Source organism: Heterocephalus glaber, unplaced genomic scaffold, assembly GCF_053883595.1.
Source record: "Heterocephalus glaber isolate CG9 unplaced genomic scaffold, H.glaber_assembly_v1.0 deba00001509, whole genome shotgun sequence".
Lineage (NCBI taxonomy): Eukaryota > Metazoa > Chordata > Mammalia > Rodentia > Bathyergidae > Heterocephalus > Heterocephalus glaber.
In genome coordinates this window covers 2,930,647-2,954,953 of record NW_028258325.1, presented here as the reverse complement: position 1 = coordinate 2,954,953, position 24,307 = coordinate 2,930,647, and the positions used below count along the sequence as shown (strand labels likewise).

The window sequence follows — 24,307 nt, the reverse complement described above, 5'->3', positions numbered from 1 at the left end:
GCTTCAGCCTCCCAAGTAGCTGGCATTCCAGGTCTCTGCCACCAATTCCAGCTGCTCTTTCCATTCTCAAATAATCAAATGTGAAAGCACCAGACCAAACCCCCATTCCGTTCACAGCAGTGCCAGGACCACGCAGGGCCTGGGTAGACAACCACTGCTGCACACGACGTTCCCACAAACACCAATTCAAACCCTCAGTTGCTGCAGGCTGCCTGGCTCCCAGATCAGTTGCTCCACTGCATCTTAACTGGATCTCACTGGAGCCCTCTGAGGTCCCCAACTGTGTCCAGAGGCCCAGGAGGCTTGAGAGGAGCGCTGGGAGTGTGGCCCCGAGGGCGTGGAGCTCCGGCCCAGCCCTGGCCTCCCACCAGCCACAGAGACCAGCGTGGGTGGAGCGGGTTTTCTTCCTGGCTCCTTCAGTCCCTTGGCTGACCCAGTGTCCCCGGAGAGCTCGCAAGCCCTGGCAGCTCTGCCACTGGCTGTTTGGAGGCCACAGAAACCATAAAAGCCCTGGGCTAACATGGCCCAGCTGTCTCCGGGTCTGCTGCTTGTCGTGTGGTCACCTCTGCCAGAGGGGCTGGGCAGGCTGATGTGAAGGGACCCTCCCATCCCCTCCACTCCTCCCCAGGGTGCAGACTGGCAGCATGAGGGGACAGCAGCAATCCTGCCCTCCAGGGCGGGGTCCTTCTGGAGAGAACCCCCGAACAGCAGGACGCTGAGCCTTCCCACGGGGGCAGCGGGGCTGCTCTGCACTGGGACAGAACCCCAGCTGTCCTGAGGAGGACCACGCGCGTCACAGGCGTGCACATCACAGTACCGTGGGCGGTCGCAGGCAGCTCTGCCAGCGTCCTTCCTAAGAGGCCACACAGCACTGGCAAAAATGCCCCTCACCGCTCCACCTCCCACACGTGTACACTGCTTTACAGACAAAAAGCAGGCCCGCCTCGACTCTCACCCTCCTCCCGGGACCCTGTGAGATGCACTGCCTAGGTTTCATTAGCTTCTTTTTTTAGAGAGAGAGAGGAAAAAAATGACACCAGACTCAAAGAAATGAAATGACTTTTCCAAGGACCTCTGTATTAGAGCAAAGACAGGAGGCCTTCTGATCCCAGAACCAACACTTTTGCCCGATGTCACCCGGTCCCCTCAGGGCTCTCACCTGACCTCCCAACTCGGGCCAAGTTTCCCCTGCCCCTGGGCCTCCTAAAGATGAGGCAGAGAGCCTGAGCTTATCTGGAACACTGAATCGGACCCCTGGAAGTTGGCCCACTCGTGTCTGGAAAGCTCGTTCCCCTGCAGCATGGACAGCGAGGAGCAGGCAGCGTCCTCTAGCCTGGCAGAGGTGCAGGTACGAGGTGCTGAGACCGTTCACACGCAGTGCAGTGCCCCGGCTGTCACAGCGAGAGGCACAGCAGTGCCCTGGGAAGAAAAGCCCAGCGCAGTCAGTCCCAGCAGGCACAGGAGGACAGAGAGGGCCGAGCCGGGCATTTCTAGCTCAGGAGACACAACAGTCACTGACTGAGCTGCATCCATGGCGCAAATGGCCACGGTCGCTTCCACCCCTCACCCAAGGGGCATCAGATGTTTCCAGTTTGGGCTTCTACGCAGAACGCCACTACATACTCGTCTTCAGTTCTGTGGGACAAGCGCCCTGGAGTGGAACTGCCAGGTGCACTGCTCAGCTCTTCGCCTCGGAGAGGTGACCACTTGCAGGAGGAGAGCCTTGCGGGGCTCATGGCTGCCGAGGTCTTCGTCCCACCAGCTGGCTCCACCAGGCCTGGCTGAGGCCAACACCTGATGGGGAAGGCAGAGAAAAGACGGGGCCTCCGAAGGCTCAGCGCAGGGACCTGCAACCTCCTGACTGTCACCTTCTAACCCGCTGCCTTGGGGACTGAGCCCTCCGTGAGTGTCTCTGGGGACACCTCATCCCTAAACCATGATTCTGGGTCATAGGCTGAGCCCTCGTTTTGTTTCAGAAACCGCCACCCCGTCTTCCGGAGCAGCTGCACTCTCTTCCGCTCCCGCCAGCACGGCGGCGTGCGTGTGACAGTCTCCCTGCAGCCGCACCAGTGCGGCCATCGCCACTCCACTTTTGGCCATTCTGGTAGGTACACCGTGGTGTCTCGCTGCGGCCTCGGTTTGGATGGCCAAGGACATTAGCGTCTTCCTGGGCCTTCTGTCCTCAGTACACCCTCTTGGTGAGGTATCTCCTCCTGTATTTTACCCACTGTTAGATTTTGCTCTTTACAAACTGCAGACTTGGGTGTTTCATTAGATACGTGATTTGCAAAAATTCCCTCCCGGACTGCAGCTCGCCTTTGCATCCTCTTAACGGGGGCTTCAGCACAAAAAAAGCTCTTAAATGTGACAAAGTCCACTTAATCAGTCTTTCCCCTTACTGACTCGGCTCCTGGGTACAAGTCTAAGCAAGACTTCTGCACCCAGCCCTAAATAAGAGTTTCTATGGTTTGCATTTTAAAGTTGTATAGTTATATGTTTCGCATCTAAGGCTGTGACTCATTTTGAATTAATTTTATGCAATAAATGAAGTTTAGATCAATGTTCTTCGTGTGTGTGTGTGTGTGTGTGTGTATGAATGTCCAATTGCCCCAGGCAAGCAACATTTCTTTTTTTTTTTAAGTTTTTTTTTTGGTACTGGGAATCAAACTCAGGACCTTGTGTTTGCAAGGCAGGTGGTGGAACCACTGAGCTGAATCCCCGGCCCTAAGCAACATTTCTTAACAGAATGAAAATATGCTGGTCACCACCCATATTAAAGACAAGTGCTATTTTGGGAAATTCTAATTCCAAATATATACTGGACAATGGAAAATGTTAAGTTCAAAAGTTTGAAGAGGATTATATAGCTCTAAGAATTTAAAATTTACTTTAAAATTCTGATTCCTCCCTATGACATCAAATACGATTTACAGGGGTTTCAAAAAGCCTGACCAACTAAAAATGTATAATAAGAAAAGACAATTAGCAGGCCCTCTAATTAACCCTATTAGTTGGGTTCTAACTCCCCACTGACTGTGTAAAAGGAGTAGGGATAATGACGGTGTCCAGTGCAGGCCTGGAGGGCTGCTTCTCTCATCACAAAATGTGTCCCAACACTTCACACTACCGGGGGAGAGCCGAGGGCTGGGGGGGACACGCAGAGGCTACGCCAGCCCAGGCCCAGGCCCAGGGCCCCCGCAAGAAGACACCTTTCAGAAATGAGCTGGTCTGCGTCTGGTCTACAGACCCAGACGTCCTCTTAGCCCTGGGGCTGCGCTGTCTCCTGGCTAACTACTGAAGGTTAGCAGTGTGGTTTGCGGAGGGGACCTACAGTCCACTTCCCCTAAGAAACCGCAGCACAGAAGGGACCCACGTAGGAGCCACCAGCTGCTATAAACACCGGCTGGCGGGGACTGATGCCCTCCTTCCCTACAGAGACAGCCAGGCAAAGCCCACTAAGATGGGACAGGGCACGCGCAGCAGAAATCCAGTGCACTGTGTGCAAATCCTGTACCACTAGACAGCATCCATCACGAAGAGGGGGAGAGCCCCAGGCATGGTCCCACCGCACCCTGTCATCCCGCGTGACGTGGAGGCTCTCTGATGGCACCCCCACTTCTCAGCCAACACACTCAGCCAGCCCCTGCTCTGACTCCCACGGCCCCTTGGCCACACCCGGAACCAGTGAACTTTCTCTTCCCAGTGGCAAAAGGCCTGAGCTGTTTACCCAGCACCAGGGCCCTCCAGTGAGAGGCCCGTCACCCGTGCAGAGCGCTCAGGACCGGCGACAGATCCAGAGGAGATCCACTCCGCTTGGGAACACGGGACCATCACGCATGCATGTGGGGAGTCGGCCTGAGGGAAGCTCCCCAATACGGGACTGTGTCACCCAGCTCAGCTGTCAGGAGAAGTGACGAACTGCAGGGTCTTCCCACAGCACATCCACACACGGTTTGCAGTTGCCCATATTAGGTGACAAGGAAACCCAAAACCCTGTGGGCAGTTTGTGTTTTTTTTTCTTGGTACAAGGGATCGAACTCAGGACCTCACGCTTGCAAGGCAGGCACCAGAACCACTGAGCTAAACCCCAGCCCCTGCCCGTGGGCAGTTTTTATGCTGTCTCTGTAGTGGATGAAGGAAGGAAAGATAATGTAATACTAGTAAGGAAGCAAACATAACTGCTAAGCAGTACTTGCCTCGCAGAATAATCTTTGAAGTCTTGCGGGAAACTCAACCAGCTACACACAGAAGTTCACACCCGGAAGGGGTTGCGAAGCTACGTAGGGTCCTCTTAGCAGGAAGTGTGTAACCCCTAAAAGATCCCTGGAAAGGTTTTTAACGTGGGAACAGCGGCCACTCGGCAGTGCCGGGCGGGGCTTCCTCTCCACACCAGGGCCTTGGGGGTGTGGTTCCGCTGCTTAGATTCAAAATCCCAGCTCAAAAGAGAAAAAAATGCCCAGCTCGAGTGAATATTTTCATCCTGACTGAGAGGAAAAATTAAACCGTAGCAGAGTTCCAAGGGTGAGCAAATGGCTCCAGTCTGGAGAGGAGCCCTGAAAATGGGGCTCTCCGAGTCTCGAAGTGTGGAGCAGGCTGAAGAGGCAGGAGCAGCTGAAGCCTCCAGGGGGGAGAGGGGCTGGCACAAAGATGAAGAGTCTGAAAAGATCAAGCCACAGTGTGGGTCTTAGACTGGGCTCCAGAAAAGGGCTTAAGCTACTGGCTGCAGTGTAAAGCTGATGGTAGTAACTGAAAACAATGAAACCCCAACTTGTAGATCGCACCCAGATCATGAGCCTTGAATGCCAAGCCAAGGACTCTGCACTTCACCTGAACAACAGAAAAGTCACTAAGAGCGTGAAAACAGCTGGGACCCTAAAAGCACAAAGCCATGCCATGTGTGACTGATCCAGATAGGTCAGAGGCGCAAGAGGGAACAGGAGGCGGCTAAACACAGACAAGATGCACTTGGGGGACAGGAGCAGGGCACTGGCCCAGTTTCACGGAGCTCTTGTTCACTTCCCAAGGACTCTGCCCAGGCGCTCGTCAGCACTCTGGAAGTGTGCCGCGTTAGTCTGCTCGGGCCACCGCAACAAGACAGCATACACCAGGCGGCCTCCACAGGCCTGGACACTGCACGTCCGAGAACAGAGCGCCAGGAAGCTGAGGGCCCGGGGAGGCCGCCCTTCCTGCCCCCTTTCCCACAGGGCCCCCACTGCTCTGGCCTGTTCTCCTCGGATCCAACCTTCAGACAGTCCCTCCCCAGGTCCTCCCAGAGGCCCAGCTCCGTTCACCCCGGGGGCTAGCGCATCGTCGTATACATTTGGGGTCACAAGATCCAGTCCACAGCAGGGTCCTCCGACCATGCTCCAGATGGCAACTGGCAGAGTGAAAAGGGCACTGAGAAGTGGGCCCCGGAAGGCACTTCCTATTTCTGATGACCCCAGAGGGCAATCTCAGGTTTCTGAGACACCAAGAGTCAAAGGCAGCTGTAAGGCCACACATCCAGCCTCCCCAGGCGCTGAGCCACTGGGAAAGCTGGCCAGAGCCTGAGTCCCGCTTACCCAAATTCCAGACACCATTCCACCAATAAGGATCACAAACATAAGCTGCCCGGGTCAGGAGGAAACAGCTCCCCAAACAACGGAATGCACAGAAGACGCAGTGCGGCTTGTATTGACCAAAAGCCGATCAGCAGGCGCTGCCCTGGGTACCGACACCAGGATGCTGGGCGGCACCCAGAGGCCTTCCTACCTCAGTCCTCCAGGGTAACGGCCACCTGTTTACATCCCTTCTGATTAAATTCCAGTGTGAAAAACTTCTTTCAGGAAACATACTTCCAGAAACTTCCAACATATGCAACCTGTAATTTAATATTTTTACTGACAAGACAAAGCCCAGGCCCTACATAAAAACAGGGCTCGGCCGCAGCCTGCAGCCACCTGCCGGGAGCCAGCCCACTCGAGGCCCACAGCCGGGACGCCAGCCTGCCGGGTGGGTGCGCCAGCCGCAGGCGCCATCTCTGTGACCAGCAGGGGCCACAAAGCAGCTCTGCAGCAATGGCCCCAGGGCCAGGACCTGCTCAGTGATGGCCACTGCCCTAAGTCACCCTCCTGCTCCCAGCCCCTCACAGGAAATGCTGGCTCCTGGCCGGTACTTCCGGCTTCCACGGTGACTGCGGCCATCAGGCTTACCCGGGCCACCCCTTCCCACCAAAACACGTCGGCCTCTGACTCCTTGCGTGGGGCATCTTGATCCCCACAAAGGGGCAGCCTTGCCTGGCTGGCTTCTCTCCCCAGGTCAATCACACACATAATTTGGAAGCCTGGAGCGGCAGATTCCAAGTCTGGAAATATCAGTCAGGTCCCACCAATCAGGAAGCATCTGAGCCTTTCGGAAAGACCAAGGGCTTCAAAGCCAGGCCCTTGAGTTCACCAAGTTCTTCACTTTCCCACTCATAACTATGTGGCCACCAGCAGCACTGTCAACTCCCTAAGCCTCTGCCCTCATTGTTAATAAAATATTTACCTGCATGGTCGTATCAACTGCAATACCACATGTAAAGCAGCTGACAAATACCCAGTGCTCAGCCCATGGGACTTCCTGTCCTGCCCAATTTGCCTAGGGAGCAATGCAGAGGGCTCAGAGGGACTCTCGTTCCTGTGTTTGCACCAGGCGCATGCAACTCGCACCTGGGAGTGTCACCAAGAAACAAGGTTTGCTTTGATTTTTCAACATAGGCATAGGTGGCTTTCAATACATCAGAGGATCCATAACTAAAAAATGATTTTTCTACGTTGTCCTCAGGTGACTCTTTAGGGTGGATTTGGACGGGCTATCAGATCTCTCCAAATCCTGTTCAGAATCAGAACTGAAACTTCAATGTTTGGCAGGCATCTTTAGCAGCAGGACATTAGAAAAGCTACTGCCCACCAGACCCCACCAAAGGCCATCCGGAGACACCAGGGTGTGACGAGAACACTACTCAGACAGGGGCCTAAAAACACCTGCTGGGGAGGTCGGAAGCTGTGTGCATGGGCTTCCGGGGACCACCGGGCCCAGGGCAAAGGGAGCCAGGGGCAGCAGCCCAGAACACCAACGCCCACTGCCCGAGAGCCGTGCACTCTCCTCTCCCACCTGTGTCCAGGGCCGGGAGGTGCCCTGGGGTCCCGGCAGGGTGTGGAGCAACCCTGAAATTCAAGTTTGGGCTTGGGAGTAAAAGAACCTCAGGCTCTGCTGCGACACAGCAGGGTTACCTGCAGGGGAGAGCTTAGCACAGGTCACACACAGTGACCATGAAGGGCTCCAGAGCCAGGCTGCCCCAGTCCTACACTAACCCTAGCCCCCAGCTGTGTGAAGTTGGACATGGCCTCAATCTCTCTGTGCCTCCGTTTCCCCAGTGGTCACAGCGATGGGACTGCTCTAAGAACAAAACAAGTTTCACATATAAAGCATTGAGATCCATCTTGTATATAGGGGGAGTTCAATAAATAGGTATTAGATAAACGAGTAACTGCTGGCTATTATTACATATGTCCAGGACTCGCATTGCACTTGTAACGCACAAAAATGTTTAGAATTCATACAAAGCTATTAGCAATCATCACTTTCAAGAATGGGTGCCAAGGCAGCTTTTCACCTACATAACTCTCTGTCACCTGAAATTTTTATACCAACGTGTGCATATAAATCTGACCCCAAATGGCCAGCCGGACAGTGTGACTTTGACTCAAAAGCGCTGGAATCACGGTGGAATTCTCGGGGGCACTAGTTAGCCACACTGGCCCAAAGCCTTCCCCCGGGCTCCTTCCCTGACCTTCCCCAGGTCAGCTGAGCGGCCCCACAGGCCCTGCAGCCCCGCTGTGTGACAGTTCCAGCCTCCGCGCTGTCACACTGCCACCAGTGCCACCCCAGCACAGCGCCAAAGCCCTCCGTGGTGCGCGACCCAGAAGTCCTAAGGCCCGGTGCCCCTCTGGTTGTAAATCAACAGCCCAAATTTCACTTATTTCAAAGTAACAAATCCCGCCTCGTTCCTCGGCACAGCCATTTCTTAGCCGCCTTGTTCCGAGCTCCTCCATTCATCTCTGCCGAGTACAAACACCGGCCAGTTTCCTCCTGAGTGCAGCCCACTCACATCACCGTGCGCATCATCATCACTGTGCTTGGTGCTCCCAGGGAGCTTCAGAGCCACTATCTCATTCCAGGTGTCCACCCGTCTGTAATGGGGCTCATGCAGTCACACTACATGTCCATGATGCCTCTAGTTAGTAATTAGTGGCAGAGCTGTGTTTCTGACATGACACCTGGCCACACCCCCAAAGTCCTGTGACAATGGACAGATGGCTGCAGCAGGCTCCAGGCGAGTGGACTGAGTCAGGTGAAACATCTTTGTTTTCCCCAAATGAACATGGACCTGGCGCCTCGAGAGACAGGCAGCTTCACTGCCCAGTGCCACAGTGGACAGACCGATGTCCATGCGGGCCAGAGCCACTCTCTGATCTCCCATGGCCCAGGCCACCCCAATCTGATCAGCAACACGACAGGACAGCGAAGAGCAGAGCGCTGGTGGCACCGGGGTGACGCTGTCTCGGGTCGCCGAGGGATCCAGGAAGGCACCTCTAGCGCTGAGAAAGCCTCAGGGCCCAGCTCCCCACAGCGGCTGACGCCTCCTCCTGGGCCCCTTCCCCTCCCTCACAGGGGTGTACTCGAAGCTGAAGCCCCAGGGGACCCTGTCCCACCTCCCCAGCCACCTCAGCACATCTACAATCCACCAGACACTGCCCCACGCCTCAGCACCGCAGCCCACCAGGGCAGGGACAGGACTGATGCCACCCACGGAGGTGGCGCACAATGGACAAGTGAATGAACAGTAAGAGGGCACAGGGACCGACCGGGCTCAGCCAAGCGCTGCAGGAGCGGCCTGCACCTGGACAGCAGGGGTTGGTATGCAGGCTGCCCAGCAGGAGCTGCAGGCTGTCCTGGGCAGGGCACCCAGAGCTCAGGAACACTTGGCTTTCTAGCACCAGCTTATTTCAAAGGAAGAGCCCAGGGCAGGGGACAGAGTGGGGCAGGGTCCCCTCCAGACATGCGCCCTCCTGGCCCCTCCAAAAAAGGAAAGCTCTCCAGCCTACAGTTCAGGGTTCTGTTCATCTTGTTACGCAGGCGGCCTGGGCTACTAGCAACTACCTCAGTCTCTAGCTCCTGCACCCTCCGGGAAGCTGGGGGGTGGGGCTGAAATTTTCAGCATGAGGGAGTGGTGCCTTGATCTTTTCAGCAGCAGGCCCAGCCGAACACTGTCTATAGACCCCAAGCCCCAGCCAGCTCGTTATTATACAGGGCTTACCTGGCACACTGGTGACACCCAGGAGCCCCCATAAGATGATGCAGATCACACACACACACACACACACACACACACTCACACTCACACCCCTCAGCTAGAATATTGAAGTGATGGCCTCTGGGGACTAGAGTTGGGATGCAGAAGGGCTGGGTTGATGATTGCTATGTTTTTGTTCTAAGCCTTAAAGAACTTTTGACCCTAAAACTATGTGCTCATACAACTTTCTTTAGAAACTGGTATTTGATGTTTAAACAAAATCTGATACTTCATCAACAAGAGTATCATACTAGGTGGCATATTCTCCAACTTCTTGGAATCCCACCACTTTGAAAGCTGTAATTCTTTTCCCAGTAAACACATGAAATTTTGCCTGGGAGTTTATAAATTCCTGAAGGCCGAGTCAAAAACCTTACGATTGTAGATTCTGGTTTGGTGGGTTTTTTTCTTCTGGTTTTGGTTTTTTGTTTGTTTGTCTTGTGCTGGGGCTGGAGGAGCCCCATGCATGCTAGGCAAACGTTTAACCACTGAGCTACATCCCCAGCCCAGATTATGGTTTCTTATTAGAAATGTATTTCAAACCAGAGCTTGTCCTTACTATACAGGGAAAAAAAATTAATGAGAACTACCAAAGACATCTACATGATGAACAAGCTCATGCTTGGCCTTGAAATCCTTGGTGACTGTCACTGACAGTTGCTTCCTTGTCCACAGCTGCCTCCTTCCTATCAGCAAAGCCACAGATTTTCTTTCTTGCGTTTTGCGTGGGCCTTGAAAGAACCTCATGCTCACAAACCCACAAGCTGTGAGCTGAATCAGCTGCTTCCACCCTGAAAGGAAAGGAGAATCACGCACTTCTCACCCCATGAAGGGCTCTCCAGGTCCTGTCTCCCTACATGGTGTTCCCCAGCGCAGAAATTATTCTAACGACTTCTTGGCAAAACTTCTATACTCAGAGCCGGCCACTTACTGCTCCAAACACAAAACTGAGCTGTTTCCGACTGATCTACCGCCATGGCTATAAAACTGACCAACAGTTCAATTTGAGTCAGAGGTCTGTCATTTAAAACAGATCTTAATGTTCCTGCCAATTTGCTTAAACTGCTGGTGGCTTAGTTAACGTCTCTGTTAACCAAAGGTAACAATAACAACCGCACAGGATGTAATAAGAGGATCTGGTAATTGCGGTGGATAGAATGACTGGCCCGTGTACACGTCCCTACCCTAATTGCTGGAGTTTGTGACTGTGTGAAATTATGTGCGAAAAGGACTCTGATCCAGACCCCAGACAGGGAGATTTTCCAGATTACTAGGTGTGCCGGGTCCAATCCCACTTTTTCTGAGTAAAGGACCCATTCGCCCAGGAGAAGCCAGACAGCCTGAGCAGGGTGCACAGCCCTTGCTGGTGCTGAGCAAACATGCCACAGGCAGCAGCCAGAGAGAGGCCGCTGGGAGCCACTGGTGTCCCCAGGTGGCAGCACGCAAGGGGATGGAGACCTCGACTTACACAAGGACCTGCATTTGGCCAGCGACCTGCATGAGGGGCCTCGGACGGAGCTCAGCTCTGCCGACCTGGAACTTCTGCCCAGGAGACACAGGTCAGGCCTGTACAGGACCATGAGACAGCGTGCGTGCATGTGTGTGGCTCTCTACAGCAGCGGGAGGGGACTCGCACTGCCGGAAACACAGCTGTGCAGCACAGTGCCACAACCTGGGCATCCAACAAAAGTCTATCGATTTCCTTGAATCAAATGGCAGGGCTGCCGGATTCCACCCCAAACAACAGATTCCGGTCTTGTCCTGGCAAATGCAGATTTGGGGAATTATGAATTGCTCAGAACAGCTGCAGATTTTAAGTTTCCGTTAATTCATTGCCTTTCCTTTAACACGTAAACCTACTACTCCTGACCGTCTGACAGAAGCTTCACACGGGACACTACCTGGGCAACAACCCGGACCCCAGCCCCACAGAAACCTCTCCTAGAACTTGCTCTGCTGCCCGAGACGCCTCCGGGCCTGCCTTTCCTCTACACTGAGCCCCGCCTCTTCCCTGAGTCCCTGCGCCCAGCACTGAGCTCTGGCAAATCGCAGAAATCTGTGCTTCATTTGTTGGTGCCACACAGGGTCGCATAACTTAACATTCGTGCAGAAGCCGGGGACTTAGCTCAGTGGTGCCGCTGCCTGCCTCGCAAGCACAAGGTCCCGAGTTCAATACCCGGTACCAAAAAGAAAAAGAAAAGAAACAAAAATCTGTGCAGAAAGGGAAAATTCTCTGAGACACAGTGCTAGCGCTTCAGGTGCCAGCAGGCAGATACTTTCTCGTCCCTGACCCCTGGCTGCCGAAACCTCAAGACAAGGCCCTTGGAACCGAAAGGCCAAGAAAGAGATCATGTGTCCTTAGGAGAAGGTCATGGGGACGAACTCAGCTGAAGAGACCGTCAAAGGCTCAGCCTTGCACGTTCATTACTTTGTTTACAAAGGTGAATGGTAATCGGAACGTGAACTCGATGACCCCCACCCCGACACATATATCAAATGATACTGGCAGATTAAAGATAAAAAACAACCCTAAATAAAACTGCCTAACATACATTCTAAAGATCTTGAGTATATCAAATATTTGACATTTTAAAGAAAAATCAACCTACATCCCTAGCCCTTTAAAAAATTTATTTTGAAACAGGGTCTCCCTAAACTGCCCAGGCTGGGCTCAAACTTGCCATCCTCCTGCCTCAGCCTCCCATAGTGCTGGAACTACAGACCTGCACCACCACACCCAGCTTACACGCACCAGATTCTTCATGAAACATCTTTTTAAATCTTTAGCAACAGTATTTTACAACTTGGAAAATTCTGTTGCTTTCATAATTTCATTTGCTCTTCAAAACAATCACTTGAGTTAGGTGGAACAGGTATTAGAACAACTAACTCCGTTTATAGAGGAGGGAGCTGGAGTCCGGGGAGCGGGGCTTAAAAAAGTCTAGCGTAACAGGGCCCCATTTCCACTTCAGTCCGCTGCTCCAAAGAACGAGGTAAGCGGTCCTTGATATGCTTTTCATATTTACATCCTGGCAACAACCAAAAAGGTTGAGGCCTCCGCAATAACAGCTGCCTGTGCAATCAGGACATTAAAATGGAAATGAAAGAGAAACCACTCGGTAGTGCTGTGAGGAGGGTTGGCTAATCCCAAAGACTCAGACAGAGAGAACTTGCTCTGAGCTTCCACTTCAAGGCAAAAATAAAGACACAAGATGATTCATAGAGATGTACCAGCCTGGGGGAAGAAATGTCATTACTGAATAACACTCCCACATCAGATCTCTGGCACACACACCAACCGTGTCACACCAAGGGGCACTGCAGTGACAGGTGTGACCCTGGGTATGAGCAAGAGGATGCTCCTGAGGCACAGAGTGAGTCCACTCCCTCCACCCACATGACCTTCCATCAGAAACCCCTTGTCATTCAACCCATATAAAAACCAAGCCTGGCCAGGTGTAGTGCCACACACGTGTAGTCCCAACCCTTGGGAGGCTGAGGCAGGAGGATTGTGGCAAGTTCCAGGCCAGCCTGGGCTACAAAGTGAGTTCAAGACCAGTCTGAACTACATAGAGAGACCCTGTCTCAAAGAAAGAAAGAAAAGGACACAAGCCTGTCACTGGCAAGAAGTGCTCTCAGGGAAGACTCAGCATTAACCAACTGCATTTCAATTAAAACATTAAAATCTAAGAACACTAGTCAAGTTCTGAAGATCCTTCTGATTTTAATAAGATTTCCTAACAAAAGAAACCACAAGAAAGACGCATATAACAAGGGGCATTTTAAAGAAAAGAACAGAAATCAAAAAGGCAAAATACCCTAAAAAGTAAAAATCGTAACCCGGTAGCATCACCACTTGACCAGGCAGCTGTCATCTATTTTTAATCCCTGTCATCACCCAAATAACTGAATTCTTTCTACTGACGGAGACACATGGCTGGAACAAACTCAAGCAAACCAAAGTCTTCACCCCATCAAACAGATAAGCTGAAAAGACACTGAATATTTTAAAGGGCTGGGTACTATAGACCCTAGAATCAGACTTCCCTATAGGTCATTTAACATAAGATACAACTTTCTGTACATCATCATTTAAATTATGCTTGTTTATACCATCATACAAAGCCAAAGTGCACCCAAGGGACTCTCAACATTCCATTTATTTCAGATTCTCCAAAATAGAATCTCTGTTATAGATTGGGACATAGAGGAGCTTACAGTTGGAAGACTGCATGTGACACTTAAAAGATTGACAAAGAAAACAGATTGTCAAAATGGTCCTCAAAAAACATATATATGCTCAGCAATTTAATTAAGGAAAGAAAAACGGCATCAATTTGATACAGTGAAATGTTGCAAGTAAAACACAGTGAATAACATGAAGAATGCAAAAGACATACCAAAAGTGTTACTTAAGGCTTTTCATAGATATCTGTCCATAACACTGATAGACTGTATACTCCATATGCTTTTGAAAAAGAAACCAAAATGATCTTGATGTAGTTGCTCAGAATTATAATGCCAGCTAAGGAGGCTGGGGCAGGAGGATCAAAATTCTGAGGCCAGCCTGGGGGAACTTAGAAATACTTTGTCTCAAAAATAAAAAATACAAGACTAGAGATGTAGCTCCATGTTAGAATACCCCTGGGTTCAATCCCCACTACTGCAAAGAGAAAGGAAAAAGAAAATGAGGAGGGAAGGAGAGAGAAAGGAGGAGGAGGAGAGGAGGAGAGGAGGAGGAGGAATAGGAAGAGGAAGAAGTGGGGAACAGACGGGGTAGGGGAAGAAAAGGAATTTTTCTCGTCGGACTATGTCTTTATCAACTAATGCCACTAAGTGAACTTTCCTCTGCTCTGTCTGGCTGGAAGAATTAGAGGCGGTGGGCTGAGGTTCTCAGAAACCATCTACAAATGATTCCGGAGCCAAATTAGACTCAATAAATTCTGATCTCCACTATGCAACACACACTACAAAGTGACAGCAAGAAGCTAATCTGAAAGCCCTTTAGAGAGTCGAGGGTTTCCACGGGAGTGGCTCCTCCTTCAGAGAAAGACCTCTCACTGTGCTGCTCTCTGCCAGCTCCGCACAAACTGCGCTTTTCAAGCTGGGCGACAGTTAGCCACTTACAGCCCAAACCCAGGCTGTCTTCGAAGATGGTAATTCCGCTGCCAGGACTTGGGCTGGGAAGGCTTCGGCCGAGTAAGAATGCTAGGTGGCGACAGGTGGAGGCCCAGAGGCAAACACCGCCCAAACAGGGCTCCCGGCCGCTCTGTCTGTGTCCCAGACAGGCAACATCTCTCACTCAGAAGGAATTCCAGCTTCGATGCTAGGGCTCCTGGCGCCCAAGGCTGCTGCTTTCTCACTCAACCGCAAGGCTCTCAAAGGGAAGGACGGATTTTGGCCTCAACACTATAGGTGTTTGTAAAGTGATGTGTGGATCCGCTTGTTCCAGCGGCTGCTTCGCAGAGACGGCGCCCAGGGACAGCAGCGGGTCCCCCTCCGGCTTGGATGGAGCCCTCTCCTCCCCGCGGGCTCTCCCCGCCCTGCCTTCTTAGATCGGACCTCCACTGGAGCCGCCTCGGCCGCCTGCCCGGGTGTGGACCGTTTCCCAGCCCGCCAAATTCTTGGGAGTTTCCTGCACTCTCCAGGCTCTGAGACCTAAAGTTGAATCTGGCTTTCCAGATCTTTTTTCTGGTCAATCTTGACGGAAGAAAGCCAGAAGCGGCGGGGCAAGAGGCCGTGCCGCCTCCAGCCACAGCCGGCTGGGGAGCCGAGGCCCGCGGGGCAGGACAGCGCCGCGCCCCGCCCGGGTCAGCCCGGCTCTCGGGGACGCGACACGGCCCGCGGATCCCACCGAGCAGTCAACCAAGGACCCGGCGACCGTCCCGCGGCGGCGCGCCCGACGAGACGACAGGCAACAGGCCCGGGCGCGGAGCCCCACGCACGCACGCCCACGCTGGCACGCACCGGCTCCGGGGGCCCGGTGACAGCGCCGAGTGCTCGCGTTCCCTCCGGGGACCGCCCCGGGCCACCACGCCGCGGAGGGGACGGCAAGGCCGGGCCTGGGCCGCAGTCACGCTCGGCGGCGGAGCCCACGGGGAGGCCGGACCCGCGCGGCGCGGAGCGGCCCGGGGCGCAGGGGGGCGCAGGTCAGCCCGGGCCCGGGATCCCCGACCCACGCCAGGCTCGGGGACCCGATCCGCCCTGCACCGTGAGGCCCGGACCCAGCTGCAGCCCTCGGACCCTGACCGCCCCGGGACCCGCCGGACCCGGGAGCCCAGCTCCGCGCCTCACCTCCAGCCCGCGGCGCCGCAGGTCGCAGGCTCCCGCACCGCACCGCACCTCACCGCAGCCGCCTCAACAATGGAGCCTGGGGCGGGGCCGGCGCCGCCTCTGCGAGTCCCGACTCGGCCCCGCTCGGCACCCACAGACGCCCGGCACTGGGCTGCGGCCGGAGGACACTGCGCAAGCGCGCCGGGATCCCCGCCCACCGCCTATTCCCCGCCCCGTGGCACAGCCTCAGGCCTATGAGGAGGGAGCTGGGCCGAGGGGGCGGAGCCTGGAGGAACAAAGGGAGGCTGGGCGGGGCCGCGCAGGCGGAGGTGGGGGTCCAGCGCTAGCCCTCGCCGGCACTGGCCGGTTCAGGGGGGCCGAAGAGCCCCAGAGCCTACGGCGCACCTCCAAATCCCCGAACTCGGGTCAGCAGGGCTGGGAGCGAGGCAGGCCTGCTTTACACGGAGGGAAACTGAGGCCTAAGGAACGAGACCACGTGCCGCCCGAAGTGACAGGGTCCCGTCCCTCCTTCCTCGTGTAGTCACTCTGCAAACGTTTCGGGGCATGTAGGTGTTCTTTAGGAGTAGATGGGACCGAGCCTGCGGGGCTGGACCATTTCCGGGTCTCACTTCGAGGCCTGATGAGGCGCCTCAGGTTTGTGCGGTTCCCCACCTGCCACCCCCATTCTTCCACCTGTGCGTGGTCTTCAGCACCTCTGCTCTCCTCTGAGTCACGCTTTCCGGAAGGTGACCCCGCATCCCGGGACCCGCTGCTCCTCCTCTGCTCCAGCGTGCGCTCCTTGCCCACCGGAGCGTGCAGGTCCCCGTCTGCAGCCCTGACCTCCCCAGGTCCCAGGAGGCCAAAGCAAAGCGCTTCCTCCAGGCCCCTCAACCGCTCCTGCCCAGTCTTCCCCTAGGGTAGGCAGCCCGGCCTGCCACTGCTGCACAGCGGAAGCTCTGGAGGCCCTAACCCTGGAGCCGCCTCTCCCTCCCCTTTCAGGCACTCCAGCCTGTCCTGGCAGCCCTGAAGGAAGCTCCTGTCTGAGTGGCTGAGCCCCCGGGGAGGAGACCCCTCAGGACCCCAGGGCTGACTCTGGCAGGATTGTATGTCCGGCACTGGACCTGGCTCCCTGAAGGCCCTGGGGCAGTCTGGGGCCGAGCCCTCCCCATCTCCCTGCACACCTGTGCTCACCTGTGCCGCTTGTGCACACACACATGAGTGCCACGGACACCCTGGGCTCGACTCCCATCTCCCAGCGAGATCCTCCATGGCCACAGGAAGCCCCCTGCCCCTCCCCAGCCAGGGCCGACCCTGGTGAGGGACATCCGCAGGGATCAGGACCACAGAGTAGCCCCGTGACTATAAAAGGTGTCAACCCAGCCACAGGCCTCTGTGCCGTGCCCGCCACATTCTCTCTCCCCTGTGTGCCTGGCCAAGTCTCACCTGAATGACACCGTCCCCAGAAAGGCATCAGGCCACCCCTCACCGTGTCCAGCGGTGGTGGCCTACCCTAAGGTGACCCGGACTTGAGTGCAGGCAGAGCTGGCGCCTGGACGCTAACCGACAGTGGCGGGACGGGATGTGGCCTCCCCAAGGTGAGGCCGCACCTGCCGAGCCGGCCTTTGGAAAGGCCCTGGGCAGAAAGGACACCGGCACCTGGGGCGCCTGCGGCTGGGGCTAGGCCAAAGCTGGACCCTTGGCCACGAAGGCCAAGGAAAAGAATTCTGCCAAGAACCTGAGGGGGACCAGGGGGACCCCTGAAGCCCTAGGCTAAGGAGGCTGTGTCCAGCTTCTGTGTGGTTTGTTCCTGAACAATAGCAACAATAAAGGAATGCAAGGCGCGGCCCCTCTCCTCACCTGGGCAGCGTCCTACGCTCCTGCTCTCTGGCCTCAGCCACTCGCGCGTACCCTTTTCAAAGCTCTCTCCTGCCTCTGTGAGAGCAGAAACGGGCGGGGCCGGCTCCTGGCCGGGCTCCGCATGCCCCCAGTGTCCGGCGCCGTTTTCTCCCAGGGCAATTGGTGGGTGGGAAGCGTTGCGCTTGGCTGTCGGGCCGCCCCCAGCCCCTCCTCCCGGCCGAGTTCTGCGGCAGGCGGCAGGCGCGGTTCCTGCTGGCCCGGTCTCCCGTGTCCGGGGCAACCATGCGGCTTTGGCCGAGGAAGTGACCGCGGAAGGAGACCGAAAGGTCCTCAGAGCCGGCCGGGCCAGTTTGGAGCAGACTCAGCCGGAGAGGGCCCCGTCCACCGCTCAGGAATTGTGAGTCCACGACTGAATACATTCATTACTGAAAGATCACTGTATATGAACTCGCAATTGAACACACATATTTAAACAAAGAAAATAGTCAAAATTATTATTCACTAACTCTTTTGCTATAGTTTACTGTATCTGTACCCTGGAGGATTTTATCTGCACTGCGTCTGTATGATAGAAACCCTGTGTAACTGCGTGCAGCTGGCATCTCTTTCTGCAGTCAGCCATATCGTCTTGGTAGTTTGAAATCGGGCCCGGGAGGAGAATTTATGCAACAAAAATCAGCACCTGTGAAAGATCTGGACTTCCTCCTTCCTCCTCAGCCCCAAAATGCTGGTGTGAAAAATTTCCTGCACACTGCTGGCTTCTATGGAAGTTTTTGTTCTCTTAGAAAAGGAATAGAGGCCCAGGGATTTATTAGCTCAGTGGTTTCACCACCTGCTGCGAAAGCGCAAGGACCCGAGTTCAATCCCCAGTACCAAAAAAAAAAAAGAGAGAGAAAGAAAGAAAGAAAAGGAATAGACACAGCCCATGCTGTTTCTCAGCTGCAGAGATCAATACCTGATTGAACACATGTGATGGCTGGAGCCACAGCAGCCATCTTGCAGCCACAAGGAAAAGTCAAGAGAATGAGAAGGATCCTGACCCTTGTGCTGAAACAGCAACCGCCTAACCCCAAACTGCCTGTTAGGTAGAAAAATTCCCTATTTGAGCCACTCAAATGTGTCAGTTTGACATTAACATACAGGATTTCTAACTGAAGCCAGTAGGTAGCCACTCAACAAATATGTGTGGGGTTAATAAATCAATAAACTCATCTGACCTCCAAGGTGTGCTTGAAAACACTTGCCCAAGACCTGATGTGTGGTCCAGCCTGTCCCTCCCTCTACAAACAAGGGGTTTCCTAGCCAGCAGCCCCTGCAGATGCTGCACACAGCTGGGATCAGCAGACACTTTCCCCTGATGAAACTGAAATTTTCTGGCCTCAGTCAAATCCGTCTTTCCCACCACAGCCATTCATTCTGTGAGACAGAAAGCCAGGCACGCACATCCTTCCCAGAACTCTGGCCAGAGCATCCTCGGTCATCTTCCCCGCTCCCAGGCCTGGCTCCCCCGGCCCGTCCTCTACAGGGCAGCCCAGGGCAGAGGGAGGGAGGGAGTCGGGCTTTCAGAGCAAGCCTGCACATCCTTTCTGAGAAGCCACAGTCCCTAGTGGGCCTGACCATGAAGCTCTCCAGGCCGAGGGATGCTGGGCAGTGGGGGAGGCGGTAGCCAGAGTGGTCTGGAGCATGAGGAACAAGAGGCCCAAGGTCTCCCTGTGTCCTCCCGGGCAGTGGCCAGCTCTGGGCTGTCTCCTGTCCTCCAGGACAAGGCCAGCGTGAGGTCGGCACTGCGATGTCAGGGTCACCTTGGAGCTGGGGGGGGGACACCTCAGCGCTGTCATCGAGCCCATCCGAATGTCACATGCTTCCCAGGAGTCGCGAGTGGGCCCAGCTGTTTGGGCAGAGCCATCCTGCAGCGCTTTACAGTGAGCTTTTCTCCAGTTGCAGGACGAGGACCTACATGGATTTCTGACCAGCCGGCCAGCCCAACAGACCAAATGTAGGTGTGGGTGGCCCTAAAAATGACAGGTATTTCCTTCTGGAGCAGAGCATGGCTCACACACAAACTCCTTCACTTAGCTTCTCACGCAGGGTCTGCACCGCACCAAGACAGCATTAGCTCTCTTCCTGGCATGGTGGTCTCTTCCTTCCTGGCCTCAGGGCTCCTCCTGTGGAGTCTGACTTGGGCTGGATGGTCTCTGAGGCCCCAGCTCCCACACATTGCTCTGATTCTGGTCTACGGTAACTATGGTTCTCCCACTTGAGCTCTTCATTCATACCCATCCACTCATCCTTCCACACCCTCATTCAGCAGCATTTGCCTTCTGGCAGCATGGGTGAGCAGAGCTCAGGGACCCTGGTGCCCAGGCCCTTCCCCGGGCTCTTCACTGACAACAATGGCCACAGCAGGCCTGGCCCCAGAGGGCATGGAGCTGCCACCCAGAACCCAAAGGAAGTCAGGGTTAGTGGAGCAGGGAGTGACAGTGGCCTCAGAGGCAGGAGCAGTCTAATCACACGTGCTTCCAACACATGTTAAGGAGTGTTTCGCTCGAGTGCTGGGAACAGCTGAGGTGGAAGTGTCCCCTTGCACAGGGCGAGCATGGACAGTCCCAGGCCCTTCGGGACCATCCTGTTGCAGCCAGAGGTTTGGCAGTGTGGACCTAGTTGGGGCACCCGCATGTCTGGCCTCAGAGCGACGCTTGGCCCTCAGGCTTGGCCATGTGACGTGGAGTCATACAACCCAGACAGGCAAGGGAGGTGCGAATGCAGGTGTCTGGGGCCGGGGCTGCCCACAGTGGACCCTGACGCCAGGCCTGGGGTCCAGGGGCATCCCAGGGAGCAGCAGTGGGGAGGAGGAGGCCTGGGGGGGGGGACCCACCTGAGCTGCTCCCTGCCAGGCCTCCTGCCTGCATACACATGTGTGCAGGAGGAGCCCACAGATGGCCACAAGGGGGCAGCACAGGGCATGGCAGGGAGCAGGGACCATGGCCAGCTGATGCAGAAGAGTCCAGAACCGGCAGGCCTGGAGCCCCAGCAGGGGCCGACTCCCGCCAGGGCTCTGCTGGCTCTGTCCTCCACCTGGCCAGCGCTGTTTCCCCGCCCCCAAAGGCCCTTCCTGGGCCCCACCCCTTGCTGGCTGACCCCTGTTCGCCTCTGGACTCCCTCCAGGGCCCTCCCAGGCACCCTGCCTCCCTCCTTCTGGGCTCCTCCCCGGCTCCTCCCCTGCTCTAGCTTGGCTCCCTGGATAGCAAGGCCCCTGGCTTTGGTCATCTCCTTCGTGATTTGTGATCGGTCCTTAAGGTCGGGTAATCTGATTATCTCCGTTTTATCAGCACCCTGCTCAGTACATTTTTGTTGATGAACTGGGTTATTTGGGTTTAACAGTTGGGGGAGAGACAGTTATGGGGAATTGAAGGATGAATAGGAGTTTGCCAGATAGGGCCTTCCAGGCAGAGGGAAGAACTTTTGCTAAGGACAGTGTTTGGGAAGGAGATGAGCAGAAGCTGCTCAAGAAGCAAGGCTGTAAGAGGAGAGGGGTGAGCTTGGCTGGGCCTAGTGGCTCAGGCCTGTAAGTCCAGCTACTGGGGAAGCTGAGGCAGGAGGATTGCAAGTTCCAGACCAACTTGAGCAACTGTCTCAAAATAAAAATGAAAAGACTGGGGATATTGCTCAGTAGGGGAGTGTTTGCCTAGCTCAATTCTAAGTACAAAGGGGGGGGGTATTTAAAAAAAAAGAAGCCAGAGAGGGAGGTGGTGAAAATAGAGCATGGCAGGCAGCAGTGTGGATGTAGCAGGGGCCCACGAGGTCCTCCCAGGGGCTCGGCCAGTCTGCACCAGAGAGCGGGCTGTGCTGGAGGGGTGACAGGGTGCAGGAGCCGGGGCACAAGCTCGGGGTGCAGAGCCCTGGCTGTCGCAGGGGGGCAGAGCCGCCAGACACAGGCCTTGCTGTGGGCCCTGAGCACCATGCATGCTGCCTGCTGGACCTCCCGACCCAGGAACCTAGCTCAGCCCGGCCCAGTGTGGGTGGCAGTGCCCGGGGCACTGGTGTCCTCCCCTCCAGCTGACACAGGTGTGCTCCTGCAGGGGACACGACCCCTTCGCTGGGGCCTGCCTGGCATGGTGAGCAGCTTACCTGACCCCAGGCTTCTTGCCCTGTGGGAGGGGCTAGGTTCCAGGGTGATCCAGAGCTCACCAATGTCATTTGCACAAATGTGCGACGTATACACCTCAGGTCTGGTCAGAGGCTGGGGGGGCAGGAACCATGAATGGGGTGGGGCAGGCCACAGCTCAGTCGCTTTGGGGTGGGAGTGCGGACGGGGCAGAGCTGAGCGGAAGCCACCAGACCAAGGCGCGGCTGTGGGGCTGTGGCCATCTGGTGTCGAGAACTAAGGTGACAGGAAGCAGCCGTGTACCCCGTGCCCAGCCTCCCAGATGGGGAGCTCCAGGATCACCAGCACAGTGGTGATGTCCTACCTGTCCCCAGCTGGAGCGCAGCAATCCAGCCCCCCCTAGGAGGCCACACGTCAGGGCCACTTCCAGGAACGCCAGCCACCCCCTCCTCCCTGGCACACGAGGGGCGTCTCCGTGGGTGAGATCAGTGGCCCAGCAGGGTGGCCAGTCTGGAGGTGACCTGCAAACCCTGCTTCGCCCAGCAAGCGCACAGGTCTTTCTAGAGTGGGGTGTGGATCTTCAGTGCGACACCTACAGCCAGGTAACCCTGTCTCTGCCTCAGTTGCCTCCTCCTGAAAGTGGGGCTCTGGAACGGTCCACCTCCCAGGACTATCAAGAGGACCCCACATGCTCAGAGAGGAAGAGGCTGTGAATCCTCTGCCACCTCCCCCAGTGGCTGGCCAGGCGGGTCCCAGCCTGGGGCTCTTGGGGTGACAGATGAGTCCAGAGTGCAGCTCACAGGTAGCCTGCACCAGCATGGCCTCAGGAGGACTCAGGTGCGGCAGGCCGATGACAGGGCTTGAAGGGCGTTCTGACCTAACACACAAGGAGCGCTCAGCCGTTCAGAGTCTGGGTTTGGGGCTGGGGGTGGGTGCATGGGGGACACTGGTGCTGTCCCTGGCTCGTGATCCAGCTGCGCGTCTGCTCTCCAGTCCTGCAGGGCTAGGGGGCTTCTGCACAGTGTGGGTCACAGCCACACGGTGTCCCCTGCTCTCAGCGTGGCCCCTCCAGCCCCATGTTCCTGCCACCTCTCCTCCTCCTGGCCACTGCCTCCCACCTCCGCTTCCCCACCTCTGCTGCTCCTGGCTCCCCCACCTCTCAGCTCCCTGGGGTGCACATCACCTTCCTCCAGGGGGTGCAGCCCAGGCAGAACAAAGGGTCTCCATGGGGCAAAGCCCTTCACCAGGCCACCAGAAGTCCTCTCTGCAGGTGGCTTGGGCCATCCCTGCTTCCACCACCTGCGCCGGGGACTGTGGGTCATGGAGTAGGACCTGCGTCCCAGATGAAACCCCCAGGAGGGGCAGGGCACACCAAGGACTTGGAGGGTCCAGGGCCTACATGGTGCCCGTGGGGAGGGCTGCATGGAGGACTCAGTGGCTGATGATCCCGAAAGGATTCACAAGAAGAGCTCCAAGGGCACTAGGGGTTGACATGGGGAAGAGGGGACCTGGTGTGGCCTCAGCTGTAGGACGCCCGGGTCCTCCCCTGGCTGTCCTCTCTCTGACACATGGACGTCCTGCTTCCTTTGCAGCTGGGTGGAGTCATGTGACCAGTTCTGGCCAATGGATGGTGAGCACAAGTGACGCCCATCACTTCAAGCCCAACACCGAGACCTGGCCACACTCTTCCTGCTGTGGATCCAAGTCCCTTGCCACTCACGACCACCCTGGGGAGGCACAGGAAGGAGACCCGGCACATCCCTCCGTTCCAGGTGCTCCGACACAGGCCCAGACCCCGCTGACCTGAGAAGCTTGATGCCATCAGCAGCAGCCACTAGAGTGGCCCTGGGGTGGGCAGGTGTGACACTGGGAAATGGGTATCCGTCTGGCCTGGCTCCCTGCAGGAATCTCCTGAAGTCCTTGGATCTCCACAGGGGTTTTCTGTATGCTGAGGGGCCTGCTGAGCTGGCAGCCCCTGGTGGCTTCAGGCAGGTCTGGTCACGGATGAAGCCAGATCTGAGGACTTTCAGCCCACACCCACCGCTGGGGAGAAGAGAGGGGTTGCAGGCTGAGCTGACCGCCACCGTGGTGATGTAACCAAGCAAGCCTAAGGAATGAAGTCAACACGAAACCCCAAAGGACTGGGCTTGGGGAGAGCTGAACAGGCGGAAGTGGGGAGGTGGAGGCCTCCCCCGGATGCAAGGAGGCTCTGCACCCTGCCCACCTCGGAGCTGGGGATGTGCTGATCCCGTGGGGTGGCTGCTTGTGTTCTTTCCTTCTGGCCCTGTGCTCAGCCACCGCCAGCCACCAGAGCTTCCGGAACCTGCCCTGCTGCCCCAGCTGCCCTGAATGCCTTCCCTTCCGCCTCTCCAGGAAGGGCTCCTGTGTCAGCGCCTCACTGGGAGAGCACCTTCTCTGGACAGCCTCCCCTGGGTGCCTTTTCTGTCCAGCAGGGGTCAGTCATGGCTCGACTACCTGGGTTCGTCTCCCCAGCCTGCTCTGGGGCAGCAGATGCCAGGTCCCACACATCCCAGCCACCAACTGCTGGCCTGGCAGGCTGAGGATGGATCTCGAGAAGCCCTTGCGGCTGCCTGGGGTGGAGGTGGGGATGAGACCCCTGCGTTCCTGCTGCAGACACGGGCCTCCCCTGTGACCCACGCAGGCCTTCAGAGGCCACACACACTCAGAACTCTCCC

At 56.1% G+C, this 24,307-nt stretch overlaps 1 protein-coding gene across 4 annotated transcripts in view; it reads right to left on the bottom strand.

Moving 5' to 3' along the window:
* The window catches only part of Afap1 (actin filament associated protein 1), a 111,176-nt gene extending 93,519 nt beyond the window's left edge, over positions 1 to 17,657 (bottom strand). For 2 of the 4 annotated variants that reach the window (XM_013073040.3, XM_004847337.4), the window contains exon 1: positions 15,671 to 15,834. The gene's annotated coding sequence lies outside the window, so the exon portion shown is untranslated. Of the gene's footprint in view, positions 1 to 15,670; positions 15,835 to 17,506 lie in introns of those variants that run through there. The other 2 variants (XM_013073041.3, XM_013073043.3) reach the window with 2 other exon arrangements.
* Positions 17,658 to 24,307: the final 6,650 nt, after the last annotated feature.